This window comes from Mustelus asterias, chromosome 28, assembly GCF_964213995.1.
Source record: "Mustelus asterias chromosome 28, sMusAst1.hap1.1, whole genome shotgun sequence".
Taxonomy (NCBI): domain Eukaryota; kingdom Metazoa; phylum Chordata; class Chondrichthyes; order Carcharhiniformes; family Triakidae; genus Mustelus; species Mustelus asterias.
In genome coordinates this window covers 29,443,823-29,457,119 of record NC_135828.1, presented here as the reverse complement: position 1 = coordinate 29,457,119, position 13,297 = coordinate 29,443,823, and positions in this window count along the sequence as shown.

The following is a 13,297-nucleotide window of genomic DNA, read 5'->3' as shown; positions in this document are numbered from 1 at the left end:
TATTTTAATCTCAGCCAATATAGTGAGGACACTGGAAATGCACAGGTAAGAAATAACTAGCCAGAGCCCAGAATTCAGGAATACGTGATCAGTTATAGTTTCAAATTTGTTTGCAAGTAATTAATATATACCAATCATGCTATAGGACTTATCTCTATCCACTCACAGTTACTGATTAAAGTTACATCATTCTTAAGGTACAGGTATTAAAACCAATCACAATCACCTCCCATTTGCTTAATTCTAATATCACAGAGTCACAGAATACTAGAATGCAGAAGAGGCCCTTCGGCCCATTGAGTCTGCACCAGCTCATGAAATGCCCTGACCTGCCCACCACATCCCAGTTGCTTGCACTTGGCCCATAGCCTTGAATGTTATGGCGTGCCAAGTACTCATCCAGATACTTTTTAAAGGATGTGAGGCATCCCGCCTCCACCACCCTCCCAAGCAGTGCCTTCCAGACCATCACCACCCTCTGAGTAAAAACGTTTTTCCTCAAATGCCCCCTAAACCTCCCACCTCTCACTTTTAACTTGTGTCCCCTCGTAACAGACCCTTCAACTAAGGAACAGCTGCTCCCTATCCATCCTGTCCGTGCCCCTCATAATCTTGAACACCTCAATCAGGTCGCCCCTCAATCTTCTCTGCTCCAACAAAAACGACCCAAACCTATCCAACCTCTCTTCATAACTTAAATGTTCCATCCCAGGCAGCATCCTGGTGAATCTCCTCTGCACCCCCTCCAGTGCGTTCACATCCTTCCTATAATGTGGTGACCAGAACTGCACACAGTGCTCCAGCTGTGGCCTCACCAAAGTTCTATACAACTCCATCGTGACCTCTGCTTTTGTAATCTATACCCTGATTGATACAGGTGAGTGCATCATCTGCCCTTTTTACCACCTTATTAACCTGCCTTTCCATCTTCAGAGATCTATGGACAAACACGCCAATGTCCCTTTTGTTCTTCGGAACTTCCCAGTGTCAGACCTTTCATAGTATACTTCCTTGTCTAATTACTCCTTCCAAAGTGCATCACCTCACACTTTTCAGGGTTAAATTCCATCTGCCACTTATCCACCCATTTGACTAAAAAGAGGCCCAAGACACTCAATCTCACTGTTAACCACCTGGCCAATCTTTGTGTCAGCAGCAAAACATTTACTAATCCTACCCTCCACATAGATGACTATGTCATTTATATAAATGACGAACAATAGGGGGCCCAGCACATCCCTGTGGTACGCCACTGGTCGCCGGCCTCCAGTGACTAAAGCAGCCGTCTGTCACTATCCTCTGTCTCCTACTGCTAAGCCAATTATGAATCCACCTTGCCAGATCACCCTGCATCCCATGTTCATTAGCCTTCTTAATAAATCTCCCATGTGGGACTTTGTCAAAGGCTTTGCTGAAGTACATGTAAACTACATCAACCGCACTACCCTTATCCACACACTTGGTTACATGCTCAAAAAATTCAATCAAATTTGTTAGGTATGACATCCCACTGACAAAACCATGCTGACTATCCCTGATGAAACCTTGTCTCTCCAAATGGAGATAGATTCTCTTCTTCAGAATCTTTTCTAGTAGCTTCTCAACCACACGTGAGACACAGTCCAAAGATGTGCGGGTTAGGTTGATTGGCCAGGTTAAAAAAAATTGCCCCTTAGAGTTCTGAGATGCGTAGGTTAGAGGGATTAAAGGGTAAATATGTGGGGGTAGGGCCTGGGTGGGATTGTGGTCGGTGCAGACTCGATGGGCCGAATGGCCTCCTTCTGCACTGTAGGGTTTCTATGATTTTTATGAGACTCACTGGTCTGTAGTTTCCTGGCTTGTCTCTACAATCCTTCTTAAATAGTGAGACCACATTCGCTTTTTTCCAGTCTTCTGGCACCTCTCTGGTGGCCAGGGAGGAATTAAAAATTTGGGTCAGTGCCCCGGCAATTTCCTCCTTGCCTCCCACAACAGCCTGGGACACAATTCATCCGGACCTGGAGATCTGTCCACTTTTTTAAGCCTGTTAATACCTTGTCATTCCCGATGATAATTTTCTCCAGAGCCTCTGTCTCTCTCCCCAAGTTCCATAACTACCTCCTCATTCTCACGAGTGAAGACAGATGTTAAATATTTGTGTAACATCCAATCCAATCTGTGTGAAGGCTTAATCCATCATTGTTACAGTTTGTGTCCGTGTCTGCATATATCGCTCTCTTCTTCCAAGTTCAGATGTCCGATTTAATGAATTCTCTCAGCCAAATGACCTTGGTGTTTATTTGGTTTGATTTATTGTCACATGTATTAGTTATACAGTGACAGTTTACATTTTGTTTCTTGCACGCTATACAGACAAAGCATACCATTCATAGAGAAGGAAAGGAGACAGTGCAGAATGTGAAGTAATCAGAACTATTAGCTGTAATTGGATATCAATGCCTTCAGAACAAATGTATAGTTGTATTACTTGTAAGATAAGCAAAAGTATAATTGCTCATGCTATGTATCACTCAGGAAGTCTGTATGCCACCTCATGCGCCGCAGACCTCCCTGCTATAGCTTGAATAAAGGCCAATTTAAAATTCTGAAAGTTGTGTCTCGTCTCTTGCGGGGAACAAAGTATGAGTTAGCTGGATAGTGGTGAAGTTCCCCAACAAAAAAAATGTGGTGACTATTTATCACTCCGGATTTTAATATTGCCAACTCTAGTTAGACGTATTCATAGAAACATAGAAAACTACAGCACAAAACAGGCCTTTCGGCCCCACAAGTTGTGCCGAACATATCCCTACCTTTTAGGCCTACCTAAAACCCTCCATCCTATTAAGTCCCATGGACTCATCCAGGAGTCTCTTAAAAGACCCTATTGAGTTTGCCTCCACCACCACTGACGGCAGCCGATTCCACTCGCCCACCACCCTCTGTGTGAAAAACTTGCCCCTAACATTTCCCCTGTACCTACCCCCCAGCACCTTAAACCTGTGTCCTCTCGTAGCAGCCATTTCCACCCTGAGAAAAAGCCTCTGAGAGTCCACCCGATCTATGCCTCTCAACATCTTATACACCTCTATTAGGTCTCCTCTCATCCTACATCTCTCCAAGGAGAAAAGACCGAGCTCCCTCAGCCTATCCTCATAAGGCATGCCACTCAATCCAGGCAACATCCTTGTAAATCTCCTCTGCATCCTTTCAATCTTTTCCACATCCTTCCTGTAATGAGGCGACCAGAACTGAGCACAGTACTCCAAGTGGGGTCTGACGAGGGTCTTATATAGCTGCATCATTATCCCCGGACTCCCAAACTCAATCCCTCGATTGATAAAGGCCAGCACACCATACGCCTTCTTAACCACCTCCTCCACCTGCGGGGCCGATTTTAGAGTCCTATGGACCCGGACCCCAAGATCCTTCTGATCCTCTACCGTACTAAGAGTCTTTCCCTTTATATTGTACTCCTTCATCCCATTCGACCTGCCAAAATGGACCACTACGCATTTATCTGGGTTGAAGTCCATCTGCCACTTCTCCGCCCAGTCTTGCATCCTATCTATGTCCCTCTGTAACTTCTGACATCCCTCCAGACTATCCACAACCCCACCAACCTTCGTGTCGTCGGCAAACTTACCAACCCATCCCTCCACTTCCTCATCCAGGTCATTTATGAAAATGACAAACAGCAAGGGTCCCAGAACAGATCCCTGGGGCACACCACTGGTGACCGACCTCCATTTAGAAAAAGACCCATCTATACACACACTCTGCCTCCTTTGGGCAAGCCAGTTCTGGATCCACAGGGCAGCAGCCCCTTGGATCCCATGCCCTCTCACTTTTTCGAGAAGCCTTGCATGGAGGACCTTATCGAACGCCTTGCTAAAATCCATATAAACCACACCTACCGCTTTCCCTTTGTCAATGTGTTTAGTCACATTTTCGAAGAACTCCACCAGGCTTGTAAGGCATGATCTGCCTTTGACAAATCCATGCTGAGTATTCTTGAGCATACTAACCTCTCTAAATGCTCATAAATCTTGTCCCTCAGGATCTTCTCCATCACCTTACCAACCACTGAGGTTAGACTCACCGGTCGGTAATTTCCTGGGCTATCCCTATTCCCCTTCTTGAAAATAGGAACCACATCCGCAATCCTCCAATCCTCCAGCACCTCTCCCATCTCCATCGACGACGCAAAGATCATCGCCAGAGACTCTGCAATCTCTTCCCTCGCCTCCCACAGTAACCTGGGGTACATCCCATCCGGACCCGGCGACTTATCTATCTTGATGCCATTCAAAGATTCCAGCACAACCTCTTTGTTAAAGTCCACATACTCAATCTTTTCAGTCCACCGCAAGCCGGCAGTACATCCACCCATGTCCTTCTCCTCTGTGAAAACCGAGGCAAAATACTCATTAAGCACCTCTGCCATTTCTACTGGTTCCGTACTGATTTTCCCGCCTTCACCTTTTATAGGCCCTATTCCTTCACGTCTCATCCTTTTACTCTTCACATATTTATAGAACGCCTTGGGTTTTCCTTAATTCTACCTGCCAAGGCCTTCTCGTGACCCCTTCTGGCTCTCCTAATTTCCTTCTTTAGTCCCTTCCTACAAGCCATATACTCATCGAGATCCCTATCTTCGCCAAGCTCTCTGAACCTTTTGTACGCTTTCCTTTTCTTCTCGACTAGGTCCCGCACAGCTTTCGTGCACCACGGTTCCTTTAACCGACCAACACCTCCCTGTCTGCTCGGAACGTTGTCCTGTAGAACCCTAGACAGACATTCATTGAAAAACTGCCACCTCTCTTCAGTACATTTCCCCGAGGATACCTCCTTCCAATTCACTCCTCTAATTTGCTGCCTTATGTCTTCATATTTCCCCTTACTCCATATAAACGCTTTCCTAGCTTGCCTGATCCTCTCTTTTTCCAATGCAAGCATAAAGGAGATAGAGTTATGATCGCTATCCCCAAGATGCTCTCCCACTGAGAGATCTGACACCTGTCCAGGCTCATTGGTCAGTATCAGATAAAGTACAGCCTCTCCTCTTGTCGGCTTGTCCACATGCTGTGTCAGGAAACCCTCCTGGACACACCTAACGAACTCCTCCCCATCCAATCCCCTTACCCTAGGGATATTCCAATCTATGTTTGGGAAATTAAAGTCTCCCATCACAACAACTCTGCTATTATTGCATCTCTCCAGGGTCTGTTTCCCTATCTGCTCCTCCACCTCCCTGTCACTATTGGGCGGCCTATAGAAAACTCCCAGCAAAGTGATCGACCCCTTCCCACTCCGAACTTCCACCCAGAGAGACTCTGTAGACAATCCCTCCACAGCATACACCTTCTCTACAGCTGTGACACTCTCCCTGATCAGCAGTGCCACTCCACCCCCTCTCTTGCCTCCCTCCCTGTCCTTCCTGAAACATCTGAATCCCGGCACCTGGAGTATCCAGTCCTGTCCCTGAGACATCCAAGTCTCCGTAATGGCCACCACATCACACTTCCAGGTATCGATCCACGCTCTGAGCTCATCCCCTTTATTCACTATACTCCTGGCATTAAAGTAAACACATCTCAATCCTTTGGTCTGAGCTCTCCCCTTCTCTATCCTCCGTCCATCCTCCCTCTTCCACCATCTATAACCCTTCTTTGTTTGCGAGCTAACTTCCTTGCTCCCAGTCACCTCATCTCGATCCCCTCCTCCCAACCTATCTAGTTTAAACTCTCCCCAGTAGCCTTAGCCAACCTTCCCGCCAGGATATTGGTCCCCCTGGGATTCAAGTGCCACCCATTTTTTGTGTACAGGTCACACCTGCCCCTAAAGAGGTCCCAATGGTCCAGGAACCTGAATCCCTGCCCCATGCACCAGTCCCTCAGCCACACATTCATCCTCCACCTCACTCCATTCCTGCCCTCACCCTCCCGTGGCACAGGCAGCAATCCTGAGATTACTACCTTTGCTTTCCTCCTTCTCAGCTGTCTCCCTAATTCCCTATACTCTCATGACCCCTTCCCCCTTCCTTCCCACATCAGCGGTACCAATATGTACCGCTACCTCTGGCTCCTCTCCCTCCCCCCTCAGGATTTCCGGGAGTCGACCAGTGACAGTATTCAATAGTTGTATATTATATATATTATATATTATATACAATATTATATACAATATTCCAGTATTCCTGGAGATTTTATTACACAATCTTCCACCTCGATCGTTTAGGACTGAGATGAGGGGATGTTTCTTCATTTCTGAAATAGCGTCTTTTAAGAGACTTCTGGATGAGTACATGGGACTTAATATGGCTGAGGGTTATAGGTAAGCCTATATATAGGCCTAGGTAGGTAGGGACATGACCGGCGCAACTTGTGGGCCGAAGGGCCTGTTTGTGCTGTAGTTTTTCTATGTTCTATGAATCTTTGGAATTTTTCTATCCCAGAGGATGGTGGATGCTCTATCACTGAATGTATTCGAGACTAAGATTGGCCTCGTTGGGAAGAGGAATATAGAGGAATCTAGCCCCCACTTCTCAGCCGATGGCTGCTGTTGGTCTGGAGGTAGCCCAAGCAGCCTATTGGTGGTAACAAAACCAGTACAGGGTTCCAGACATATGGAACAAAGCAATTGAAACCAAATGTGTCGAGAAAGCTTTGAGTTGACTGCCTAAGGTAGGTGTCCATTGTAGGGAATCTGAGTGATCATTCCTCCTGGTCTGTATGGAATAATTCTTGAACAATTACATCAAATGCATTCTGGAATAGTCTGGATGAAGGAATTAGCACAGTTATTTTTGGTGGCCGGGTCTGGTGCTCAGATTGAAGAAAAAAGTGGGACAGTATCAATCCTGTGCAAGAATATGAAATACGCCACTGTTGTTGTTATTGATAATGGTTCATATTTTACTTCACAGGATTATCTCAAAGTAAATGATGTTCAGTGTTTAAAATCTGTACCTTATCATCCATCAATCAATGGATTCGCTGAAAGATTCGTACAATGCTTGAAACATTCTTCAAAAGCTTCAAAAGAACAAGGTTTGTTATCACATTGTGTGAATACCTTATTGGTATCTTATAGAAACACTACTCATGTGACTACCCAAAGTGCACCTGCATTGCTACTCTTAAAGAGAAAGTTGAGAACTACATTTGTTATTGCCCCCAGAAACTTCAGAAATGGCAGAGCGTTAATGCCAATCTCAAGTTGCTCGAGGAGAAGTGAGGGCAAAACAACACTCATTTCAATAAAGAAATTGAGTGTGAAAATGTTGTAGTGGGGAATTCTGTTTCGGTGGCCAAATTGCTTTAGAAATACGAACAAGTAATTCTGTTTAATAACTTTCGCAAAGGTAAATGAAGCTCAGATTTAAAATGTAATAAATTTATTTCCAAAACGAGTTTTGTTATAAACACGCAAACAATACAAGGAACAGAAGACATACATTCGACAAATACCATACTTGGCCGAAGGGGGATCAGCAGCAGCACCTCGAGTTTCCCCTGCAGATCTCGGCGGTTGTGCCAGAAACTTGAGCAATTATACAATTTAGTTTTCTTAGATGCAACGCAGCAATTAGCTTAACGTGATCTCATTTAATATTCAACTTGTCAATCAATTCATGACAACATTCTTAAATCGAATTACAGTCTGACACCATAAATAATGGTTTGCCATTTGTTCATTCAACAATCAGAAGTATACTCCTCAATAAAAATGGCTTCCTGGTTGCTTAGCGATACAAAACTATAATTTTAACTTATTCAACATTTTGTGGGGTAGTCAAAACTGTTTTTTCTACTGGATGAGGGCCCAGTCATCTGGCAGAATTCCCAGGTTGAACTCCCTGTTCTCGAATACAAAATTATATCATTTGTTCTTCTAAACAATGCATGGCTTCATAACTGTGCCATATTCAAGTTACATTGTCATTGAGTTTTCATGTTTTAGTCAATTCACTGACACAATTAGTCCTTGAGTTTTACAATCAAATACTGACAAGCTTATGAGCTTTACATTTATGATTCAAATGCCTATTTTATTCTAAAACCTTATATTAAAATATTAGCTGCTTGATATCGCTATGTTGGGTATTATAAGATTACATATTCTCTTCATCAATGTAATTATGCTATGAGTGAGAAATGGGCACCAGTTCTAGTTTTAGCAGCAACAGGTCCAATTTCTTACTCAGTTCAAACTGATGATGAACGAGCTGGGTGACGCCAATTATTATCATCTCAAACTTATTTCTCAAAATCATCTCCAGAATTATCAAATTCTTTAGCCCCTAGTGTTGTGAAGACTACTATGGAAGACTTGGTTGAATCAGAGTTGCCTGATGATTGTGTCTATACCACTTTACCAGTGAGAGTGATGTAGGGTTAATTCCAAGAGAAATGTCTAGTGAAGTTCCAAGACATACTTCTAGGGTCAAAGACAGCCAAATTCCAGAATGTCGTATACAACCAAAGACGAAGAGATATCCTCCTGATTGATTTTCTTATTGACTGTGTATAATGATTACTGGTGTGCAGTACCGTGTCTCGAGTATTATTGATCCTATGTATAACATCGTAGTAATTTGTTGTCATCACCACAGAAGTAAAATGGGAGGGATGTTATATATTTAAAAGGATTGCAGGTTGCTTTAAGAGCTGATCATATATATGATTTGATAATGATATCATTAGGGTGCTTGCAGAGGTTGCTGATTTACTTTCAGTTGTGTATTCTGTGCAGAGCAGAGATCTTTTCCTTCAATAAACCTGTTGTTGTTAGTTTGAATCTACACGTGCAAACCAAGTTTTTTTCTTTTTGTGCAAAAACTCACAATCCCTAATATAGTTAGGACATTACAAAGACAAATGCAGATCTCTTGCAGTCAGAAACAGGGGGATTTCTAATGGGGAACAAAGAAATGGTTGACTCACTAAATACATACTTTGGTTCTGTCTTCACAAAGGAAGACATAATAAGATACCAGAAATGTTGGGGAACACAGGGTTTAGTGAGAGGGAGGAACTGAAGGAAATCAGTATTAGTAGGGAAATGGTATTGGGGAAAGTAATGGGTTTGAGGCCGTTAAATACCCAGGGCTTGATAATCGACACCCCAGAGTGCTTAAGGAAGTGGCCCGAGAAATAGTGTATGCATTTGGTGGTCATCTACTAAGATTCTATAGACTCTAGAATCTACGATTGGAGGGTAGCTAATCTAACCCCACTGTTCAAAAGGGGAGTTAGAGAGAAAACAGGGAATTATAGACCAGTCAGCCTAATATCTGTAGTGGTGAAAAGTTATAGCAAAACAGTAGCAGGATCGGACAAAGTCAGCATGGATTTATGAAATGGAAATCATGCTTGACAAATCTACTGGAATGTTTCAAGGATGTAACTAATGGGGTTGATGAGAGGGAGCCAGTGGATGGGGTTTATTTGGAATTTCAAAAGGTTTTTGACAAGATCCCAAGTAAGAGCATTTAAATGAAAATGTATGGGATTGGGCGTAGTGTGTTGAGATGGATAGAAAACTTGCTGACAGACAAGAAGCAAAGTGTAGGAATAAATGTTTTTTTTCCAAATGACAGGCAGTGACTAGTGGGGTACCGTACGGATCAGTGCTCGGACCCCAGCTATTCACAATGTACAGTAATGATTTAGATGAGGGGACTAAATGTAATTTCTCCAAATTTACAGATGACACAAAGCTGGGTGGGAAGGTGAGCTGTGAGGAGGATGCAGAGATGCTTCAGTGTGATTTGGACAGGTTGGGTGAGTGGGCAAATGCATGGCAGATGCAGCATAATATGATAAGTGCGAGGTTATCCACTGTGGTAGCAAAAACGGGAAAGCAGATTATCTGAATGGCTCTAAATTGAGAGAAATGTGCAATGAGACCTGGGTATGCTTATATACCAGTCACTGAAGATGCAGCAAGCGGCGAAGAAAGCAAATGGTATGTTGGTCTTCATAGCGACAGGATTTAAGTATAGGAGCAGGGATGTGTTGCTGCAATTATACAGGGCTTTGGTGACACCACACCTGTCCTTATTTGAGGAAGGAGGCTCTTGCTCTAGAGGGAGTGCAGAGAAGGTTTACCAGACTGATTCCTGGGATGGCGGGACTGATGTATGAGGAAAGATATTGGCTGGAATTCAGAAGAATGAGGGGGGAATCTCATAGAGACCTGTAAAATTCCAACAGGACTAGACAGGGTAGATACAGGAAGGATGTTCCCAATGGTGGGGGTGTCCAGAACCAGGGGTCACATCTGAGGATTCAGGGTAGACCATTTAAGACTGAGATGAGGGGAAGTTTCTTCAGACAGTGGTCAGCCTGTGGAATTCTCTATGACAGAAAGCAGTTCAGGCCAAACTATTGTATGTTTTCAAGGAGTTAGACATAGCATTTGTGGCTGAAGGGATGAAAGGATATTTGACAGTGGGGGGAAAGCGAGAACAGGTTACTGAGTTGGATGATCAGCCAACAATGAATGGCAGAGAAGGCTCGAAGAGCCGAATGGCCTCCTCCTGCTTCTATTATCTATGTTTCTGAAAGCGTTACTGAAGTCCGTGTAGACTACATCAATTGCACCATCTTAATCTACAGACCTCCTTGAAAAATTGAATCAAATTTGTTAAACACCATCTCACCCTGATAAAGCAATACTGACTATCCTTGATTAATCCTTGCATGGTGGGACCTGTTGTAGCGGGATCCCCTTTTTAACTCCACTCGTGGGCTTATCTCAGGTTTGGTTCTCCGTTACCCAAACCCCACCAATGCCCAAGTGATTCTCTCTCTCGCCAATGGAACAACGGCCACCTTGCGCCTACTTCACTAGAGTAGCGCTCCCAAGAGAGAGAAAAGGAAACTGCTGCCTATCCACTACCTGGCAGCCTTTCCTGAGTGGGCGGTTTCGAAGCGCCCAGAGTACCCTCAGTTCTAGACTCCGGAATTATGGTCAGGAATATTTATATTGTGACTTAGTCAGAGATCGTTGGTGAGAAATTGAAAAGATCAAAACGGACTCCAATGGAAGTCAAAGATATATATATATATATATTTGTTAAAACATCAAGGTCAAGATCACCAAACACCAGGAAAACAACACACAATGCCTTATGCTCTATAAGACTATAGCTATGGAAGGAATACTAAAACGGGCACAACGGGAATGCTTACTTTACACAAGTTGACCAGTGTCTTAAACTATGAAAGGTGCATGCAAAAGCCCCCCTCCCCTTTCCCCAAAGCCTCATCCACTATGATGATCTCGGGAACTTCGCGAATTACCAGAGGATACTCACAATCCGAGTTTAAATTGCTCAGTGGGCTTCGGGCTGCGTGCTGGAGACGAACGAGAGGCAGCCAGGAACAGAAGAGAGAGGAGATAGAGAGAGACCAGAGCTTGCTTGTCCCTTTTTAAAACCTGAACCAGTCATTCTCTCACACAAAACAGTTTCTGATCATTGGTAGTTTTGATTGACTGGAACAAAAGGTCCGGAACTGTCGGGACCGCCCTTAATTGATATTTTAATGTCTTTTAAATGTTCTCTGAGTCAGCCTGATTGGAATCCCATCAGCGAGCTGAGTCACTGATGTTGTCCGTGGATGGAATGTTCTCTGTTCTCATTGTCTTGCTGCTGGGCTATTTACTCCTCGTCTGCTGACCATGGTTTCTCCTTTGTTTCCTGTTGATTAGATCATCCCTGTCTCGACCTTCTCGTTATTCCCAGCCTCTTGCATATTCATGTGGCCTGACAGCCAGTCGGCCATTTTCCTTATCCCGGGGTTCTTTAATCATGGAGGATTTGCCCTAAAACTTACAGATGCCCCTACGATACATCCAGACTTGCTCGGCCTGTATCGTTTCAAAGTTCGTAGGCAACTCCTCCAGCTTCAAGAGCTATAAGCACCCCTGCTGGCTCCGTGAAGCCATGTACCCCGAAGAGTCCCCTTAATCTGAGCTACACCCCTTTTATATACAGCAACACAGAGAAAGGTGACATAGGTAGATACATTACAACAATCCCTTGCAATATGCGGGATGGAAAAACATTAAATACAACGAGTACAGCAATAAACCAGCGGCCCCCAAACGTAGGGGTTACCGCATATATATATACAGAAACTTCACAGCATTGGGATACAGTAGCGGTTTTTATTAAACTGGCGAGGTTCGGTTCAGGCTGTGGAGGTTTGATCGATTTAATAACATATCTTTTAACAACGCCTGGTATAACAGCTCTGTCTCGCGAGGGCACCGTGCTGGTAGACGCACTTCAGTCAAATTTAGGCAACAGTGTAATGTACCCCCTGGTACAATATCTTCTTGGTGGGGACAAGCACTAGGCCATTCTCGGGCCCCTTGGTGGTTGTCGGACAGTTGTGGGGGTCGATCGGTCGGGCCGTGGGCAGGGGTCTCTTTACCTGAACCAGCAGTTCGGTAGCTTTCACAGTCATCCCAGCCCAGGGAGTTACGCATCCCTTCGCACTGCGGTCCCAATTTATCCCGCCCCCGGAGTCCTGCCACCACCTCACGAAGGTGATCGATGCCCCTTGTGGACATGCCCCGGCAGACCCCCATAGACACAAATATATCCCCTGGTCATAAGCCCACCAGTTCTCCCAACATACAGTAATCCCTCCTGGTGACCCCGTGATGGTCCGGTAGGTATCATTGTCCAGCCGAGGATCGATCCCTCATGCCCGGGCTCAGCTTCCTGAGCCACCACCACCTCCCCAAAGGAACATTCCCCTTACAGGTTAAACACACCCGCCTGCCCTCAGTCACCCAAACCCGGTCAGTCGCCACCTGTATCTCTTTGCAGAGTACAGAGGCCTCTCCGTATGTGAAGCTCTGGTGGCTGGGGTACCTGGTCGAGTTCGACCCCAGTCACCCAGGACACCTCCCCACGTGGGAGTAGCGTGCCTGCTCCGAGGCCACCAGGTCTCCCTGACCGGTAGTTACGAGGGGTGCCCTGCTGCCAGAGCACCCATATACCAACGACTCCTCCATTTCCCTCTGCGGGTCTCACACATCTCCAGGCACATTGTTATACTCAGTATCCATATGGCAGGACGACCCATCTGTAAAACAAAACAGGAGACCTCCTTGCCTCCACATTGCCGTCCACCCTTCCTGGAACCACTTCAAACGGAAGGGCACCATTGTATTCCTCGCTTGCATAGAACATAGAACATAGAACAGTACAGCACAGAACAGGCCCTTCGGCCCACGATGTTGTGCCGAGCTTTGTCTGAAACCCAAATCAAGCTATTTCCTCCCTATCATCCCG